This window comes from Camelus dromedarius, chromosome 29, assembly GCF_036321535.1.
Source record: "Camelus dromedarius isolate mCamDro1 chromosome 29, mCamDro1.pat, whole genome shotgun sequence".
NCBI lineage: Eukaryota > Metazoa > Chordata > Mammalia > Artiodactyla > Camelidae > Camelus > Camelus dromedarius.
The window spans coordinates 2493881-2512491 of NC_087464.1; the positions used below are offsets into that span (position 1 = coordinate 2493881).

Consider the following 18611-nt stretch of genomic DNA (forward strand, 5'->3'; position numbering starts at 1 on the left):
TAATACCTTCTTTAGCCCAACACAGTATTAAAAATTGAACTATTTTGTGTTTCAAAACAATATTGCTTTTGAAATTCTATTGTGTAATAACTTCATGGTCTTGAAGAGATCTAACAAAATTTTATATACAGCGTTCCATGCTGCAAAAATGAGAAACAACTAATTTATGCAAATCCACAAAGATTAAAGTAGGAACAAAAATATCATGCAGTGTGACCACAAAGACCTATGACTCGTGGAGTCTCTATCCTGAAATCCCAACACTTTAACATGACCAAAATCTGATATTTGGACACATTTGGATTTTACTACAATAATTTTTTGATCCAATATTAAGTTGCCAAAAAGTTCTCTAAAATTGTGCATTTTTTCCATCAAAGCAGAAAAGAGTTAAAAATAATCGAAGGAATGATAAGGATTCAATAATGTAAGTGATGTTGGTGAGGATCTCAATGAGGAAAAGGACACATCAAAATATTCTCAAATAAGCCTCTAAAAAGTCCAGCACAGAGACCTCAGGACCTGGCACAGAGCATATGATATAAGAATATCAAAGAGCTACTCACCCACATCCTCTGAAGTGGAAGACCTGATTCCAGTCCTTCTGTATCAGCAAAACATGACAGAAAGAAAGACAAAAAGAGAGAGTCTCAGAAAATATTTAATAGTAAAAGTAAAGAACTAAAATATGGTTCCATTACCACTACTTAATATAAGCATGCAATGTTCCCTTCTTTTAGTCCAACACTAATGAGACTTTCAGTTGCTTGTCCCCTTCTTAATTCAATCTTTTCCATTTTCTCATTTTTCACTCAAGAACATATTTCCTAAATACAGGTATCAATTTATGACTCTCTTCAAAGTTGAGCAAAATGAAGCAAAATGGATCATTGATTATAAAGGTGCATACTGCCTTACGAAATAGTACACTAATGCTTTTTCCTTAGAAAAAGAAAAAAAAAAGCATGCAAACAGTGGCATATTATTACTAAGGGGTCACTAAATAGAGCCAGGCTCTGAGAGTCTTATTTGTCCTATTAGAGGATTATTCATCTGGACCTCAGATTGACATCTGGAATGAGTCCCTCAGCATCCTCAGACAGTTGTGCTCATCATCGATCCAGAAAAGCACCCTCCCAACAAATAAGCACCTCCACAGCCAGGCTCATTGCCTTCAGGCTCATCTACTGCATTATGAATAAAGAACAGTCCATGGTACAGCAGACATTTTATTTAGTACCTGAATAATGGAATTGTTATACATACATATAGAATGGGGAAATGTGACCTTGGATTGTTCTAATAAGATGAAATCTATTGGGAAAATGAAACACTTAATCAACTAAAAATTTGAAGAGTAAATAATTTACCAAAATAGTATGTAGTATAATTACACTACAAATGTAAGTAGAAACATCTATGTTCTGAATGTTCCAGATAAAGATTAAAAATGTCAATTTTTAGCACACTTGCATTTCGCTGCAAGATTATTTTCATCTAATACAAAATGGTGAAAAGACTCTCCAAAGTCTTCTCAGCGGCAATAACTCTCCAAAATTATTCAGGTTATTGCTTGTAAAAAGGTTTTTAAAAGAGAAGAAAAAATAATGAGGATTGCTTGAACCATGTAGGGACATTCACAGGAAAAATATTTATCATATTTATTCTTTTTGAGTCTCTGAAAGAATGAACTCACAGATTTTTGACTACTGACATTACTAGTCATAAAACACAAAAGAATTTCAAATGTACCGTGATAGCTGCTCACTTTTCTTCCCTGAATGTAATGTGTTCACTTGAAAAAACAGTAACTTGTTCTAGTTTTTGACCTGCAGCAAAACATCACAAAGCAAATAGATTAGATTATACAATGCATTAACTTAATTAAAAATAAGGTATAACATTGGTTCCATTTTAATTAATCATATAGGTATTCCTTGCTACAAACATCACATCGCTTGATCCTCTTGTCACCCTTGCAATTTAATTTATCCACTTGTTTCCTCTCTGAGTTCTTTACTTTGCAAATAGTCAATAATCCTCCCTGCTGAACTATGCAAATAATGACACAGCAACTGTCTCTTAAATGGAAAATTCTAAAGTTGTATTCCATCCAATAAAAAACTATATAAATACCTTGTGATGTAAACATTATCCTGTGATGTAAAAAATCAAGTCACATGGCAGTGGTACTGTGGGATTTTTTGAGAAGGATATTAATTAAGCCAGTTCTGAAAGTGTTACTCAATTTATTAGAAGGCCATTCAGCTGGATCTCAGTAACCCCAATACTTAACGCTCATCCTTTATCCAGATAGGACCACTACCAACAAATAAACAGTCCTTACACCACACTAACGCTCTTGAAAATTTACCAATTGCATTCAGTTTATTGTGGAAAATGGCACATTTGGACATTTGACTTGGTTTTAGTAACTCTGGTTATAATGACAACACCAGAAGCTTCCCAGTATCCTTCTGTCTAGAGTGATTCAGAAGTGATATTGCAGTGGGGAAGTTTTCAATGCAATATGACAGAAACAAAGAACCAGTAGTTAACTGTGAACTTGGGTCATATCATTTAGAATATTATTAAAGTATGTTAGAATCTATCTAACAATAGTATAAAGGTGATACTCCTTCTACCTAATTGATCCACACTCCCTAGCCACAGAGGTGTATGTTCATATTGAAACCATAAATAAAAAACCCTCCAAAACAACCAGGAAACAATGAACAAAATGGCAATAAGTATATAACTATCAGTAATTACTTTAATTTTAATGAGCTGAATGTTGCAATCCTAAGACATAGAATGGCACTGAATAGATAGAAAAACAAGACTCATATATATGCTGCGTACAAGACTCATTTCAGATCTAGAGAGACACCCAGACTGAAAAAGAAGAATGAAAAAAGGTATTTCATGCAAATGGAAACAAAAGAAAGCCACAGTAGCAACACTCATATCAGATAAAATAGACCCTAAAACAAATGTTATAACAAGTGACAAAGAAGGACATTGTATAATGATAAATTGATAAATCCAACACTAAGATATAACAATTGTAAATGTCTATGCACCCAACATAGGAGTAATTAAATACATAAAGCAAATATTAACAAACGCAAAGAAAGAAATTGACAGCAACACAATAATAGTAGGGAACTTTAACACCACATTAACCTCAATGGACAGATCATCCAGACAGAAAATCAATAAGGAAACACTGGCCTTCAACGAAACATTAGATCAGGCAGAATTAATAGATATATGTAGAATAGAATAGATATATTCAATCCAAAAGCAACAGAATACACATTCGTTTCAAATACACATGGCACATTCTCCAGGATATATCACATGCTAGGCCACAAAACAAGTCTCAATAAATTAAAAAAAATGAAATCAGATCAAATATATTTTCCAATCATAATTACATGATACCAGAAATAAATTACAATAAAACATGGAAAAATCCCACATCGAGTCTAAAATAATGTGCTACTAAATAGCCAAAGAGGTAATAAAAATATACCTGGAGACAAAAATGTAAACACAACTTTCCAAAATCTTCGCAGCAAAAGAAGCTCTAAGAGGGAAGTTTATAGTGATACAAGCCTGCTTCAGGAAACAAACAAACCAACAAAATCTCAAACAATATAACCTTTTACCTAAAGCAACAAGAAAAAGAGCAGACAAATTCAAACATCACTAAAAGAAAAGAAATAAAAAAGATAAGAGCAGAAATAAATAAAATAGAGATTAAAAACCATAGGAAAAAATCCGTAAAACCATCAAGAAAGAATCACCAAGAAAAAAGAGAGCAGACCCAAATAAATAAAATCAGTAATAAAAATGAAAGTTACAACCAACACTGCAGAAATAGAAAGGATCATAAGAGATCACTATGAACAATTATGCACCAATAAAATGGAAAGCCTAGAAGAAACACATACATTCCTAGAAACATTCAGTCATGAAGACTGAATTAGGAAGAAATAAAAAATATAAACAACAATTACCAGTATCAGTGATTCAAAAACCCCTAATAAACAAAAGTCAATGTCCAGATGGCTCCACAGGTAAATGCTACCAAGCACTTAAAGAAAAGTCAGTGCCAATCCTTCTCAAACTATTTCAAGAAATTGAAGAGGAGGGCATACTACCACATCCATTCTACAAGGCCAGCATCACCTTGATACAAAAACCAGACAAAAACACTTCCATAAAAGAGAATTATAGGCCAATATTACTGATGAACATACATGCAAAAATCCCCAACAAAATATTAGCAAACCGAATTCAACAATGCATCAAAAGAATCACACTTGACCATAATCAAGTTGGGTTTACTCCAGGAATGCAAGGATGTTTCGATATTCACAAATCAAACAAAAAACCAAAATAAAAACAGACTCAGATACAGAGAACAACTGGGTGGCTGCAGAAGGGTGGAGAGTGGGGCCAGGGTGCAAAATAGGTGAGGGGAATTAAGAGGTACCAATCTCCAGTCATAAAATAAATACGCCATGGAAACGTAATATACAGTGTAAGGAATATGGTTGATCACGTTGTAACAACTATATGAGAACAGATGCCTACTAGACTTACTGTAGTGATTATTTCATAATGTATGTGATAAATGTCAAATGACTGTTAGTACACCTGATACTAACAATATTGTGCATCAACTGTATTTCAATAAAAAATAACATATATTAAAATCTACAGTAATTAAAGAAGTGTATTACCGGCATAAAGACAAATATATAGATCGATTGAACAGAATAGTAAGCCCAGAAATAAATCCACATGTACATTTTCGATGGACCTTCAACAGAGAGCTAAGAATACACAATAGAAAAATAGTCTCTTCAACCAGTGGTGCTGGGAAAACTGGATCACCACATGCAAAAGCATGATACTGGACCCTACCTTATACCACTCACAAATGTTAACACCAAATGGATTAAAGAATGAAACATAAGGCCTGACACCATAAAACTCCTAGCAGAAAACATGGGGAAAAGGTTCTTGATGTTGGTTTTAGCCATAACTTTTTTTCATATGATACTAAGAGCACAGACAACAAAAATAAACATTAACCAGTGGGACTACATTTAATTAAAAAGCTTCTGCATAGCCAAGGAAACAACCAGTGGATTGAACAGACAACCTACAAAATGGAAGAAAATATTTGCAAACCACATATCTAATAAATGATTAATATCTAAATATATAAGAAACTCCTACCACTCAACAGCAATAATCATAATCATTATCTTCATTATCACCCCATTAAAAATGGGCAAAATATTTAAATAGATATTTTTCCAAAGAAGACAAACAAATGAAATCACTAATCATTATTCCTAATCATCATGGAATTGCAAATCAAACCCACAATGAGATATCGCTACTGTGAAAAACAGTATGGAGTTTTCTCAGAAAAAATTTAAATAGACTACTATATAATCCAACAATTGTATCCTTGGGTATCTATCCAAAGGAAATGAAATCAGTATCTCGAAGAAATGTCTGAAGTTCTATGTTCCTTGTGGTATTATTCATAACAGATAAGATATGGGAGCATTGCCCATATGATAGATGAATTGATAAAGAAAATGTATACATATATAAAATAATAAAACATGACTCAGCCATAGGGAAAAAGAAAACTTTTCTATTTGTGACAACATGGATGAACCTGTTGGACATGTAATAAACCAGACAGAGACAGATAAATACTGTATGGTATCACTTATATGTTGACTCTTTTAAAAAGCCAGTTTTATATAAAGAGAGAATAAAATGCCAGGGGATGGAGGGAGGGGTAGTTAGGAAGATGTAGGTGAAAGGATACAAACTTTTTAGAAAGTAGTGAGGATCTGATATACAGCATGGTGAATATAGTTAATATAGTAGTGTATACTTGAAATCTGGTGAGAGATTTTAAGAATTTTCAACACACACACACACATATGAATTAACTGTGTGGGTGAGTGAATGTGTTAATTATCTGGATCTTAGTATTTATTTTTCAGCATATAATGCATCAAATCATCATGCAGTATCTCTGAGATATATCCAATTATATTTGTCAAATGTTCCTCAATAATACTGAGGGAAAAGGAGAACCTTTCATTGATCCAAACTCTCAAAACTACCTACAGAAATACCCATTTTGCCCTGAAAATTCTTACAAGATATGGTGCCCTTAAACCTTGGTGTCCAAGTAAGCTGGAGAGTGGGACGTTTATCACAGGACTCCTGAGTAGCTGCCAGGTGTTTCAGGAGATTAAGAATTCATTTTTTCATTATTATTTATTTTGAAAATAGTTGTCATCAAGGGTGAGGACTACATCTCTGTTGTATGCATTGTTCACTTGGACTATTCTACAATTTCTAATCTAAAAAGTCCAAAGTACTTACACTGTGGACTACAGAGATATGAATCATGGACATAAACAAACAGGTATTTGACAAATCCTTGGATATATCTTCAAGGATGCAATACGAAGAATAATGATTAATTACATCATGTATTGCCGTTTCTAAGGGAAGACATAATATAAATGGAAATTCCAGGAAGTTTAAAGGGGATATCAGTCTGCATATACTTTATTCAAGATCTCATATCATAGGCAAAGCATATACGTGGATCTCGCATTTGAAGCCGCAACTGCCTGGGTCTCCTAGCTGTGAGCAGCTCATCATGATTGAGACATATCCACGGTGAAATTATGTAACAGAAATGAACTTGTCTAAACAGTTTTAGGTGATAAAAAATATCAACTTAGAATCACAAAACTTCTCAATTACTGTTGCGGCAAATTCAGAAGTAATGCGTATACTCACTCCTTGCCCATATCACGGGGTCACCCCTCTCCCGCGGGGCCAAATTATTCTTTCCATGGAGATGTTATCATGAAGTTCTCAACAACCTTTCTCAAAGTACCAAAAAAGGGGTTTCTAATCTGAAAAAAAAAATGGCAATTTGAAGGCAGTGGCTCCCACAAAGGAAGAACTCCACGTGAAACACAAGGGACACAACAGGGCACAGCTAGATGATCCAAAGGGCTCATCAAAAAAAAGAAAAACACTAGCATCCCCAAGAGCAAATAGTCCCTGAAACTGTCCAGCCAATGCCTGTGAGCGCTCAGAGGTCACCCTACAGCAGCCTCTACCCTCTGAGACCCGCGGAACAGCTTTCTGCCTGCAGGGTTCCGTATCCAAGTCGGTGCCGGGGCTTTCCCTACCCAGGGCTCTTGGCAGATGCCCCAGGCACACGCCTCGGGCGGACTTGCCTTCACTCCGTCAGCCCAATCCGCCTGAAAGTGAATGCGCCCCAGGGCGGCCAGTGAAGGAAAACTCAACTCCATTTCCAAACAAACTTGAATTCAGCTCAGAGGGCAAATTTTCGGGGCCAGAGATCTATCCCCGCAGAGCTGCCATTGCAGGAGAAAGCACCCTTCGGTCAATACTGAGCTTTCCGGAAGGGCTCCCTCCTCTTTACTGATGGGAGATAGGCCACACCCATCGTCCAACGTGCTCTGAAGCCAGGAACCTAGGACCAAAAAGACCCACTCACCTCCACTTTTCCAAGCCTGGACGAAAGCCCTGCCAGGACATCCTACGCAAAGATCAATTGTAAAAGCAGCCGCTGAGGAAAGGCCCCGCCCACAGCCTTTCGGGAGGGGGAAACCGAGCATCAGGGAAGAATGCAAAAACAGGGGCGTGTGTGAGCCACGTGGAAGCTGAAGGACGCTGTCGAGCCTCAGGGGTGTGCCTGCAGGCACGGGGTGCCCCAACACCCAAATCCCATGGCTCTGGAAGGAAGAAGAGGATCCCCGGCCTCCCGCATCCGGATTGCAACTTCCCTTGAGCCTCAGCGAAATCCTATTGTGCATGATTTTAGGTCATTATCTCTCATCAAGATCATGTGAGTTCTCATCATTGCCCGAAACAAGGCACTCCCCACGCAGCCAAGCACCAGCACCTGAGTAGGGTTGCCTGCGATGCTTTCTGGACATGAGAAGATCCAGAAGAACATGAGTGACTTTTCTGCGTCTTGCAGGTGCTGGACAAAAACTGACTTCCATGGCCCCGGGGCAGTATGCCCAACTCAACATATTCCTCTGGGGACAGCTTAAGGCCAGAGAGGAGGCCAGCCGTGAGAAAATTAAGCCCATCCCTTTAGGGACTGTGCCTCACAGGGGCTACACCTTCATGCCTCCAGTGATGATACATGATACACCCCAGGGGATACATCAAGGGACACACACATTGACAAAGGCACTTATTCGGAGACAGAAACCACTAACCTGATACGCATATGGGCCTACCCGAACCTCAGCCATTCTAACTCTGGCCCTTTTCACCTTTCCCTCTCCCTCCCTCCTTACTCAGGCTCTCACAAACCTGAATGAATAAGGGGTTGAATGAGTGGGTAAATGCACTGCAGAATGTGTCCAGGGATGAAGCTGTGATGAGTGAGTATGGGACTCCACAGAGAAGGCAGAGCGTCACCGATTCTTCATCCAGCAGGAGGCCAGGCAGAAGGGGAACTCGGCTGGTCAGTCACTATGCGCGTGTCCTGGGGGAATGGAGCTCTTTGGATGGGCTCCACTGAAGTCATGGCCAGCAGTGGGTGGCAGGTGAGACATTGGCCTTGGCCTCTTGCCTAAGGACAAAGACAAAATCGTGCCAATAGGTCAAGGGAATTTAGGCTTGGCAAAGCCTGTATCTTAAGATGGGCTGGTGGCTCACAACCTGGCCTCCAGGCCAAACCCTGTATGAAAACTTTCAAGCCGGGGAAAAGAGCCGCCTTTCTTGGTTCAGTGTCCCTGGCCAAGGCACAACCATGACTGCCACACAGCAGCCATGCAAATGCATTCTCCTTGGCCCACATCATGGGGTCCTGCCTCTCCTGCTGGTCAAAATGGTCTCTCAATGAAAACCATACCATGGTTCTGAGGTTTCGCGGACAGCCTCTCTGTGAAAGTATCCTTAGAAGAGGCGACTCCTCTGGAGGGTGGCATCTCTGAAGGCAGTATCTCCTGGAAGGGAAGAACTCCACAAGAAACAAGGGGCCTGGTAGGGTGAAGCTAAACACATCCAAGGGCCCATCAGGAACAGCTGGCACCCCCAAAGCCTGGGGTCCCTGAAAATGTCCAGGCAAAACCTGGAGGCTGCTCAGGGGTTGCCCTTCAGCTCCCTCAAGAGGTAGCAGCCTCTACCAGCTGAGGACCGCAAATCAGGTTCTGCCTGCAGAGTTCCCTATCCATGCCTGGGCCCTGGTCCCTCCGTACCCAAAGCTCTTGGCAGACGCATCAGGCACACACCAGCTGGTGCTGTGCCTCCCCTCAGTAAGGCTGCTGGGTCTGAATGTGTGCAAGGACCTGTGTGAAAGGGCCCCAGGGCGGCCAGTAAGAAACCGTTGCCTCCATTTCCAGTCACATTCAAATTCAGCTCTAAAGGAAAGCTATTTGGGGCCAAAGATCCTATCTGTAGGGCTGCCACTGCAGGAGAATTCACCCTTCCATGGATACTGAGTTTCCTGAATGGGCTCCTCCTTATTTCCTGATTGGATGCAAATGACCCCCATCATCCAGCGTGCGCTGGGGCCAGGAACCTAGGTCCAAAGAGACCCACTCACCCCCAGTTTTCCAGGTTGTGGCCAAAGTCCTGCCAGGGCGTCTCACTGAAAGACACAATGGGAAAAGCAGGAGCTGAGGAAAGGCCCTGCCATGGCCTCCCAGGAAGAGGGCGAACTGAGCACTGGGAAAGAATGCTGAAGACAGGAGCCTGTCTGAGCCACGTGGAAGCCCAAGGACATGGATGCGTCTCAAAGGCATGCTTCCAGTCATGGGGTACACCCACACCCTAATCCCGTGGCTCTAGAAGGAACAGGAGGATCCCCAGCCTCCGGTCCCCAGATTGCCATCTCCCCTGGGCCTCAGAGTAATCCTACTGAGCATAATTTTTAGGTCATCACCTCTCTTCAGGACCATATGGGTTTTCATCATCGACCCAGCCAAGGCGCTCCCCACGCAGCCGAGCACTGGCATCTGAGTAGGCTTACCTGGGATGCTTTCTGGACAGGTGGAGATCCAAAAGGCTGTGAGTGACTTTCTGCCTCTTCCAGGTGCTGGACAAAAATGGACTTCCATGACCCCAGGGGATGATTCCCATCGTCCTCTGGGGATGATTTCTTGCCAGAGACAAAAAAAACAGTGGTGAGAACTCCTAACCCACCCCTTTAGGAGCTGGGCATCATAGGGGCTTCACCTTCATGCCTCCAATGACGATACCTGATGCATTCCTGGGCATGTATCAGTGAACACACACACTGACAAAGGCACCTATCTACAGAGACAGAAAACAGCCACCTGCTATGCATATGGGCTTACCCACCCGTCAACCCTCCTACCTTCAGCCCACCTTACCTTTCCCCTCTTCTCTCCCTCCCTTGGTTTTCACAGAGATGAATGATGAGCGGATGGTGTTGGATGAGTGAATGAATGAGTCCCTGCAGAATGTGTGAAGGAATGAAGCCATGACGAATCAGTATCGGCCTCCACAGAAAAGGCAGAGCATCACTGGTTCTCCACTCAGCAGGAGGCCGGGAACAAGGGCTTCTTGGCTGGTCAAACACTATGCATGTGTCCTGGGGTAATGGAGCTCTTTGGACAGGCTTGTTCCTGGTCTGGGCCAGCAATGGGTGGTAGGTAGGATGCTGGGCTTAGCCTCTTGCCTGAGGACACAGAGAAAATCATGCTGAGAAGTCAAGGGAGTTTAGGCTGGTGAAGCCTCTATCCTAGGACTGGTCTGTGGGCACACCACCAGGCCTCCAGGCCAAGCTCCGCATGGCAACATTCAGGCCAGCGACAAGAGCCATCTTCTCTTGCTTAAGCATCCCTGCTAAGGCACACCCATGACTGCCAAACGGCAGCCATGCAAATACATCCTCCTTTCCCGCATCAGTGTCCCCCATCTCCTGTGGGTCAGTGTGGCCTCTCAGTGAAGACGATACCCTGCCTCTGACAGCCCCTCTAGGAAGTATCCTCGGTAGAGGTTTCTCCTCCGTGCAGTGGCATCTCTGATGGCAACTTGTCCTGGAGGGGAGCGACTCCACCAGAAACCCACGGGGTTTGGGAGGGTGAAGCCCACTGTCCTAGTGCCCACGAAGGACAGCTGGCATCCCCACGTCCTGGGCTCTTTGAAACTGTCCAGGCCAAAAACTGGGGCTTCTCAGGGGTTGCCCTTCACCTTCCTCAAGAAGTAGCAGCCTCTACCTACTTTGGCCAGTAGAGCAATGTCCTGCCTGCTGGGTTTCCTGTCCAAGCATGGGCTCTGGTCCTTCTCTACTGAACGCCTTTGGCAGAAGCACCAGGCACACACCACATGTGGCCATGTCTTCACTCAGGGAGCCTGATCAACCTGAAAGTGCTCTGCTGCCCATGTGGATGTGCCCCAGGGCAGCCAGTGAAGAACCCTCGCCTCCATTTCCGATCGGACCTGAATTCAGCTCTAAGGAAAACTCCTCATGGCCAGATATTTTATCCTGAAGAGCTGCCACTGCAGGAGAAATTACCCTGGGTCAAAATTGAGCTTCTTGAATGGTTTCCCTCCTCTTTACAGATTGAAAAAGCCATTCCTAGTGTCCAATGTGGTCTTGGAAGAATTTAGGACCAAACATATCCACTCATCTCCAATTTGTTGGACCATTTTGACAGTGTTGCCAGAATTCTTGACTGAAAGACACAACCAGAAAAATGGTAGTTGAGTTAAGGCTTTGCCTATCTCCCCGAGAAGGGGTTGGGGAGTGGGCATCAGAATGAAAATCAAAAACAGGAGCCTGTCTGAGCCACGTGATAGCCCATGGATACGGCTGAGTCTCAATGGCGTGCTTCGAGGCATAGGGTGCCTCCACACCCAAATCCCATGGCTCTAGTGAAAACAAAAGCATCCCCATCTTCCTGCCCTGGATTGCCACTTCCATTGGGTCTCAATGTAATTTTATTCAGTACGAGTTCAGGTCATCATTGTTTTTCAAGACCATCTGTGTTCTCATCATTGACCCAGCCAAGGACTTTGCAGGCATCTGAGCAGAAGCAATTTAGTAGGCTTACCTGAGGAACTTCTGGACATGAGGAGATCCAGAAGGATGTGAGTGACTTTCTACCTCTTCCTGGTGCTGGAGAAAGGCTGATTTCCATGTGCAAGACACATCTTCCTCTGGGGATGTCTTCTGTACAGAGAGGCATAGGGCAGGTCTGAGAACTTTTAGTCCATCATTATAGAGATTGTGCATCATAGGGGTTACACCTTCATGCCCCCAGTGATGAGACACATTCCCAGGGATACATCAAGAAACACAAACACTGACAAAGACACCTATACCCAGAGAATAAACACCTATCTGGTATGCATATTGGACCTGCCCACCTCTCAACCTTTCCACGTGGAGCCGTCCTCCTTTCCCCCTTCTTCCCTCCCTACATAGCTTTCCACAGAGATGAATGAATGAGTGAACTGACTTGGATGAGTGAGTGAATGAGTTCATGAAGAATGTGCCAAGGGACGAAACCATGACGAATCAGTAAAGGACTCCACAGAGAAGGCAGGGTGTCATTGGTTCTCCACCCAGCAGGAGGCTGGGCACAAGGGCTTCTTTGCTGGTCAGACACTATGCATGGTTCCTGGGGAAATGGAACCCTTTGACAGGCTCGATCCTGGTCTGGGCCAGCAATGGGTGGCAGGTGGGATGTTGGGCTTGGCCTCTTGCCCAAGAACACAGAGAAAAATCATGCTAAAAAGTCATAGAAATTTAGGTTTTGGGAAGAAGATATCTGATGACTGGTCCATGGGCTCACCACCAGGCCTCCAGGCCAAGACCTGCATGGGAACTTGTTCAGGCTGGGACAAGAGCCTTCTTTTGGTTCAGCATTTGCTCCCAAGTCATACCCATGACTGCCAAACAGTAGCAACGAAAATCGTTTTTTGAGGCCCATATCATAGTGTCCCCCATCTCCTGCAGATCAGCATGGTCTCAAGATGAGGATGATATCATGTCTCCAAGGGCTGCTGACTGCCTTTCTGGGAAAGTACACTCATAAGACGTTTGTCCTCTGAATGGTGGCATCTTTGATGGGAGTGTCTCCTGGAGGCGAAGAACTCCATGTGAAACACAAGGGGCTTTTAAGGGTGAAACTAAACAAATCAATGGGCCCATAAAGAACAACTGTTATCCCCAAAAGCCCAGGGTCCCTGTATCTGTCCTGTCAAAACCTTGTCAATGCTTGGGGGTAGCCCTTCAGCTCCTTCAAGAGTCAGCAGCCTTTACCCACTGAGACTAGCTAAACAGGTTCCTGCCTGCAGGGTTCCCTATCCATGCCTGGGCCCTGGTTTTTTCCTACGAAAGGTTCTTGGGAGACCTCCAAGCACACAACACAGGTGGCCATCCTCTTTACTCGGTCAGCCTGATCAGCCTGAAATTGTGAGTGGAATTGCACGAATGGTCCCTAGGGAAGCCAGTGGAAAAAACCTCGCCTCCTATTCCAATCGAATTGAAATTCTCTCTAAGAAAAAGCTTTTTAGGGCCAGAGATCCCATCCCGTGTAGCTGCCACTACAGGAGAAATCACCCTTTCGTCGATACTGAGCCCCCGAAAAGGCTCCCTCTTCTTTACTGATTGGAACAAACCACCCCTAGTGTCCAATGTGCTCTGGGGACAAGAACCTAGGACCAAACATATCCACTCACCTCCAGTTTGGCAGGTCACTGTGAAAGTCTTGCCAGAACGTCTGACTGGAAGACACAATTAGAAAAACAGGAGCTGAGGAAAGGCCCTACCTATGGTCTCCCAGGAAGAGGGAAACTGGCCATTAGAAAAGAAAGCCAAAGATAGGAGCCTTCTTGAGCCATGCAGAAGCCCATGAACACAATTCAGTCACAAGGGAGTGCCTCAAGGCACAGGGTGACTCTGCACCCAAATCCCATGGCTTTGGAGGGGAAAAAAGGATCCCCATCTTCTGCCCAGCATTCCACTTCTATTGGGTCTCAATGTAATACTATTCAGCATGATTTTAGGTCATCATTTCTCTTCAAGCCCATCTGTGTTCTCATCATCGACCCAACAAAGGTGCTTCCCATGCATCGAGTGCTAGCATTTCAGTAGGCTTACCTGAGATTCTTTCTGGACTTTAGGATATCCAAAAGACGTGAGTGACTTTTAGCCTTTTCCTGCTGCTGGACAGAAGCTGACTTCTGTTGCCCCAGGGGCAATATGCCCAACTCAGATCTTTCTCTGGAAGTGTCATCTGGCTAGAGAGGGGGAGGACAGCTATGAGAACTCCTAGTCCATCCTTTAGCGATTGTGCATCGTAAGTGCTACATCTTCCTCCATCCAATGAGGACACACTCTGCACCCATGATTGTAAATCAAGTAACACAAAGATCAACAAGGCATTTATCCACAGAGACATAGAGCACATACCTGATATGCATACGGACCTACCCACCTCTCAACCTTTCCACCTCTAGCCCTCCTCATCATTCTTTTTTCTCTATCTCTACATAGGTTCTCATAGAGAACCAAAGAGTGGACGGCATTGGATGAGTGTTGAATGAATCCATGAACAATGTGTTAAAGGTCAAATCAATGATGAACCAAAAAAGACCCCACAGAGAAGGCTGAGCATCACTGATTTAGTCCCCAGCAGAAGGCACAGCACAAGGGTGTCTCGGCTGGCCAAACCCTAAGCATGTGTTCTGGGGAACAGAGCCCTTGTGAAGGTCTCGACTCTGGTCCGGTCCAGCAGTGGGCGGTAGATGGGATGCTTGGCTTTGCCCCTTTTCTAGGACATGAAGTGAATCATGCCACAAAGTTATAGAAATTACACTGGGGCAAGCAGATATCTGGTGACTGGCCCATGACCCACCAGCAGTCCTCCAGGACAAGCCTTTCATGGGCTCTCTCAAGTGGGGCAAGAGCCACCTTCTGTTGGGTCAGTGTTCCTTTCCAAGGTGTGCCCATGACCCCCAAAGAGCAACAATGCAAATCCCTCCCTTGTTGGCCCCCATCATGGGGTCTCCCCTCTCCTGCAAGTCAATATGATCGATCAATGGAGATGGTACTATGTCTTGTCAACTAGGGTTGTCAACAACCTAGCTAGAAAAGTACAATCACAAGTGGTTTCTTTTCTGGAGGGTGTCATCTTTAAGGTCAGTGGCTTTTGGAAGCAAAGAGCTCCACGTGAAACACAAGGGGCCCAGTAGAGTGAAGTGAAACCAGTCAAATGGCCCATCAGGAACAGCTGGCATCCCCAAGTGCCCAGGGTTCCTCAAGCTGTCCATGCCAGGCTTCGTGAAGGCTCAGTGTTCACCTGTCAGCTCCCACAAGAGTCAGCAACCTTGACCCCTGGGGCCCTCAAAATATGCTCATGCCTGCTGGGCATGGCACCCAAGCCTGGGCCTTGGTAGTTCCCTACACTGCTTCTGTGTAGACGGCATATCACAGACCAAAGGTGGCCATCTGGTCAACAGGTCTGAATTATCGGTCTGAAAGTATGCAGAGAGTTGAATGAATGTTTCCCTGGGTGGCCAGTGAAGGAAACCTTGCCTCCATTTCCAACTGGATTAGAATTCCGCTCTAAAGAAAAACTTTTCAGGGCCAGAGGCCTTATCCTGTAGAACTCCAGCTGCTGGAGAAACCACCCTTCTGTCAACACTGAGGTTCCTGAAAGGGCTCCCTCCTCTTTACTGTTTGGAGGTGGGCTGCCTCCGTTGTTCAGTGTGCTCTGGGCCTAGGATCCTAGGACCTAAGATGCCCATGCACCTCAAAATTTTCAAGCTATGGAGAACACCTTTCCAGAACATACTGAAAGATGCAGTTGCAAAAGAAAGTGATGAGGGTGGGCCTCAGAAGACCTCCCTGGGGTAGGATGGAATGGAGATCAGAAAAGAAATTTGAAAACAGCAGCCTGTCTCACCCAGGTGGAAGCGTTCCTTGAGGCATAAGGTACCTCCACACCCAAAACCCGTGGTTCTAGGAGGTACAGAATGATCCCCATCTTTCTGCCTCCAGATTCCCACGTGCATTTTGCCTCAGCTTAATCCTTTTGTGCATTTTTTTAGGCCATCATATGTCTTCAAGATAATATGAGTTTTTATTTTCAGGAATTTATGACATTTTGAAGTATCCTTTCCCTCTCTCTTTAGCATGCTTATTACAAAATATTTTAAAATTAATATTTTATGCTGAACATTAGTTTCATAATATTTGGTGGCATTCAGCTGAAACTTTTTTTAAGTATTTTCAATAACTAAATATTTTAAAAATTCTTTTTATTGTTTATTTTCACATTGTAGTACATATTTTAAAATGTACATCTTCATCTAATTGAGCTTAAATCTTATCGGTTCTTAGAGGTCATTACATTCAGTTTTGACAGCAATCATTACAGTTTTGTTTATCCTTTTTGCCTCTGGAGTAGAAAGAGAGTGTTTATAATTTTATTTTATTAAACTTACATATGCCTTCAGCTGTTTGGAAACATGAGATTGCTTCTTTTATCAATTTCATTTTATTAATCACTGCTTTATCTGTGCCTTTTTTGATTGCATGTGAACTTCATAAAAACTTATTCTTGAATCCACATGAGTCTTTAGATTACAAATCAGATAGCAGTGTGGTTTTAACTGTGTTTTTTAATGAATACTTTGAAATTATTGAACCACCTTTTTTGAACATGGTTAATAAGCTATTGTTATGCTGTGTCTTCTTCAATATCATACAAACTTGGCAACTGTAGAACAAATGAATTCAATAACCCATGTAAATATGTATTCTTAATATATTCAGGTCAAATGAAACCACACCGTAGAATGGGAACCACAGCTCAGGTATTTTAATACAATTTCATCCAAATATATTGGATTTGCTCATGAGAATTCCTTAAAGTCAGTCACTCGTTGAGAAAAAGAAGCAATATTTCTGATTCGGTGCCACTAGCCTATTCACATGTAAATGAGAATCTTCTGGTATCATTTATAGCATATCCTTTATTAAATGATCAATGGGTTCATATCATGAGCTGTAATTTTAAATGTGTTTCTTAATGTATATTCTAAATTTTAAGTTAAAAATTTACTTTCATAACAGTACAAATACTGAATCTCAAATCCCTTCTTCAATGGCATTTTCCTCCATTTATGGGAAATTCTTTGGTACTTCAAAGTCGCTCAAAGCAGTTAGAATTCCCTAAAATTATAAAAATATTTCTCTCATCATGTTTGTTGAGTTAGATTAAACATTGCACTGGGGACACTGAATCTAAATTTCTCAAGTTCTATATTATTAATTTCATGTTCAAATGAAACTTTTATTACAAATTTACATCATGTCAGTCAGTCGCTCATTAAAAAGGAAATTTCATATACCTATTCAGTTTATCTTCTGCTTAGACCTGCTTACCTGAGGTGTGCAACGCCTCCAGTGAATTTTCTATCTGGGCTACACAATGACCAACGGAAACTAGACAATTACCATCTGTGCAGTGTTGCACCCCTTGGTTGAGTGTCTTACTCAAAGACACGTTGAGAGAAAAGCAGTGATGAAATAATCTCTTAATATAACTTACTATTAAAAATTATGAATCTTTGACATAAAGCCTATAGGATGAATATTTTTTTTTTAACTTTTGAGCAAATAGACAGGATTGGTTCAAATGAGCCTCTTTTAAGGTTTCCTTGTCTCAAGTGCCAAATAAAATGCCTAGAAAGGACATAATGATTACACATATATTTCCCTGTAAAACACAGGTTTATCTTCATCATAATTCAATTGATCACAATTTTTACGTCATCATGTCACTTCAGGACAATAAGTTTTCATAACTGACCCAAACTGTGGGACTCCACACGCATACATACACTTGGGCCGGAATACACTTACTAGCCAATTGTGGTACCAATTTGGAATGGTGTTTTGACGTATTTCAGTGGTAGGCATGTGACTCACGTTAATGCTCCAGTGGTGCAGGCCAAATTACTTAAATGCACAGGAGTAGGATGGGTATCAAATAATAGAACTAGGTCTGTCATGGAACATGGCTCTTTAATGCTTTTCCTTAACGGAGGAATGTAGTCCATACTCAGAAAACATTTGGCACTGTCCACTGCATGTGAACTTTCCTGAAATGACACCCCTGAATCCACATGAAACTCGGGGTTTACAAATTAAGTATCAGGCTACTGAGAATAGTATTTATCTCCAGGCACCTTTTGTCATTAATAGCATATATATTATTATACTTAAAATAATATATTAACATGATATTCAGGTGCTGAAATTAATAAATGGGTTTCCTCATTAATAAAATCAACTTTAGGTTTAATAAGGATAGAAAATTACTGAATCTCACATTTTCATCTCTGTTGGCAGAATCTTTCATTTATTAAATGTTGTTCAATGACCCTAATGCAACACGACACTATTAGAATCTCATTTAATGTAGAGATATTGGTTTAGTTATGCACAGAGACCTAGATGAGTATTGAATATTTCTCTCTTACTGTATTCTATAGTGGGTTTTTATTCCACC

General features: G+C 42.1%; 7 non-coding genes across 7 annotated transcripts; all 7 read right to left on the minus strand.

Moving 5' to 3' along the window:
- Positions 1-1055: 1055 nt before the first annotated feature.
- LOC116149458 (small nucleolar RNA SNORD109A) lies at positions 1056-1122 on the minus strand. Its single transcript, XR_004133070.1, has one exon. It is a non-coding gene; the product is annotated as a small nucleolar RNA SNORD109A (small nucleolar RNA).
- A 6764-nt stretch (positions 1123-7886) lies between these two features.
- Positions 7887-7965, minus strand: LOC116149436 (small nucleolar RNA SNORD115). Its single transcript, XR_004133048.1, has one exon. It is a non-coding gene; the product is annotated as a small nucleolar RNA SNORD115 (small nucleolar RNA).
- A 1991-nt stretch (positions 7966-9956) lies between these two features.
- LOC116149434 (small nucleolar RNA SNORD115) lies at positions 9957-10037 on the minus strand. The gene has a single exon (XR_004133046.1). It is a non-coding gene; the product is annotated as a small nucleolar RNA SNORD115 (small nucleolar RNA).
- Positions 10038-12008: 1971 nt separating this feature from the next.
- LOC116149437 (small nucleolar RNA SNORD115) lies at positions 12009-12088 on the minus strand. The gene has a single exon (XR_004133049.1). It is a non-coding gene; the product is annotated as a small nucleolar RNA SNORD115 (small nucleolar RNA).
- Positions 12089-14062: 1974 nt separating this feature from the next.
- LOC116149435 (small nucleolar RNA SNORD115) lies at positions 14063-14142 on the minus strand. Its single transcript, XR_004133047.1, has one exon. It is a non-coding gene; the product is annotated as a small nucleolar RNA SNORD115 (small nucleolar RNA).
- Positions 14143-16108: 1966 nt separating this feature from the next.
- On the minus strand, positions 16109-16188 carry LOC116149440 (small nucleolar RNA SNORD115). Its single transcript, XR_004133052.1, has one exon. It is a non-coding gene; the product is annotated as a small nucleolar RNA SNORD115 (small nucleolar RNA).
- Positions 16189-17827: 1639 nt separating this feature from the next.
- Positions 17828-17911, minus strand: LOC116149439 (small nucleolar RNA SNORD115). Its single transcript, XR_004133051.1, has one exon. It is a non-coding gene; the product is annotated as a small nucleolar RNA SNORD115 (small nucleolar RNA).
- Positions 17912-18611: the final 700 nt, after the last annotated feature.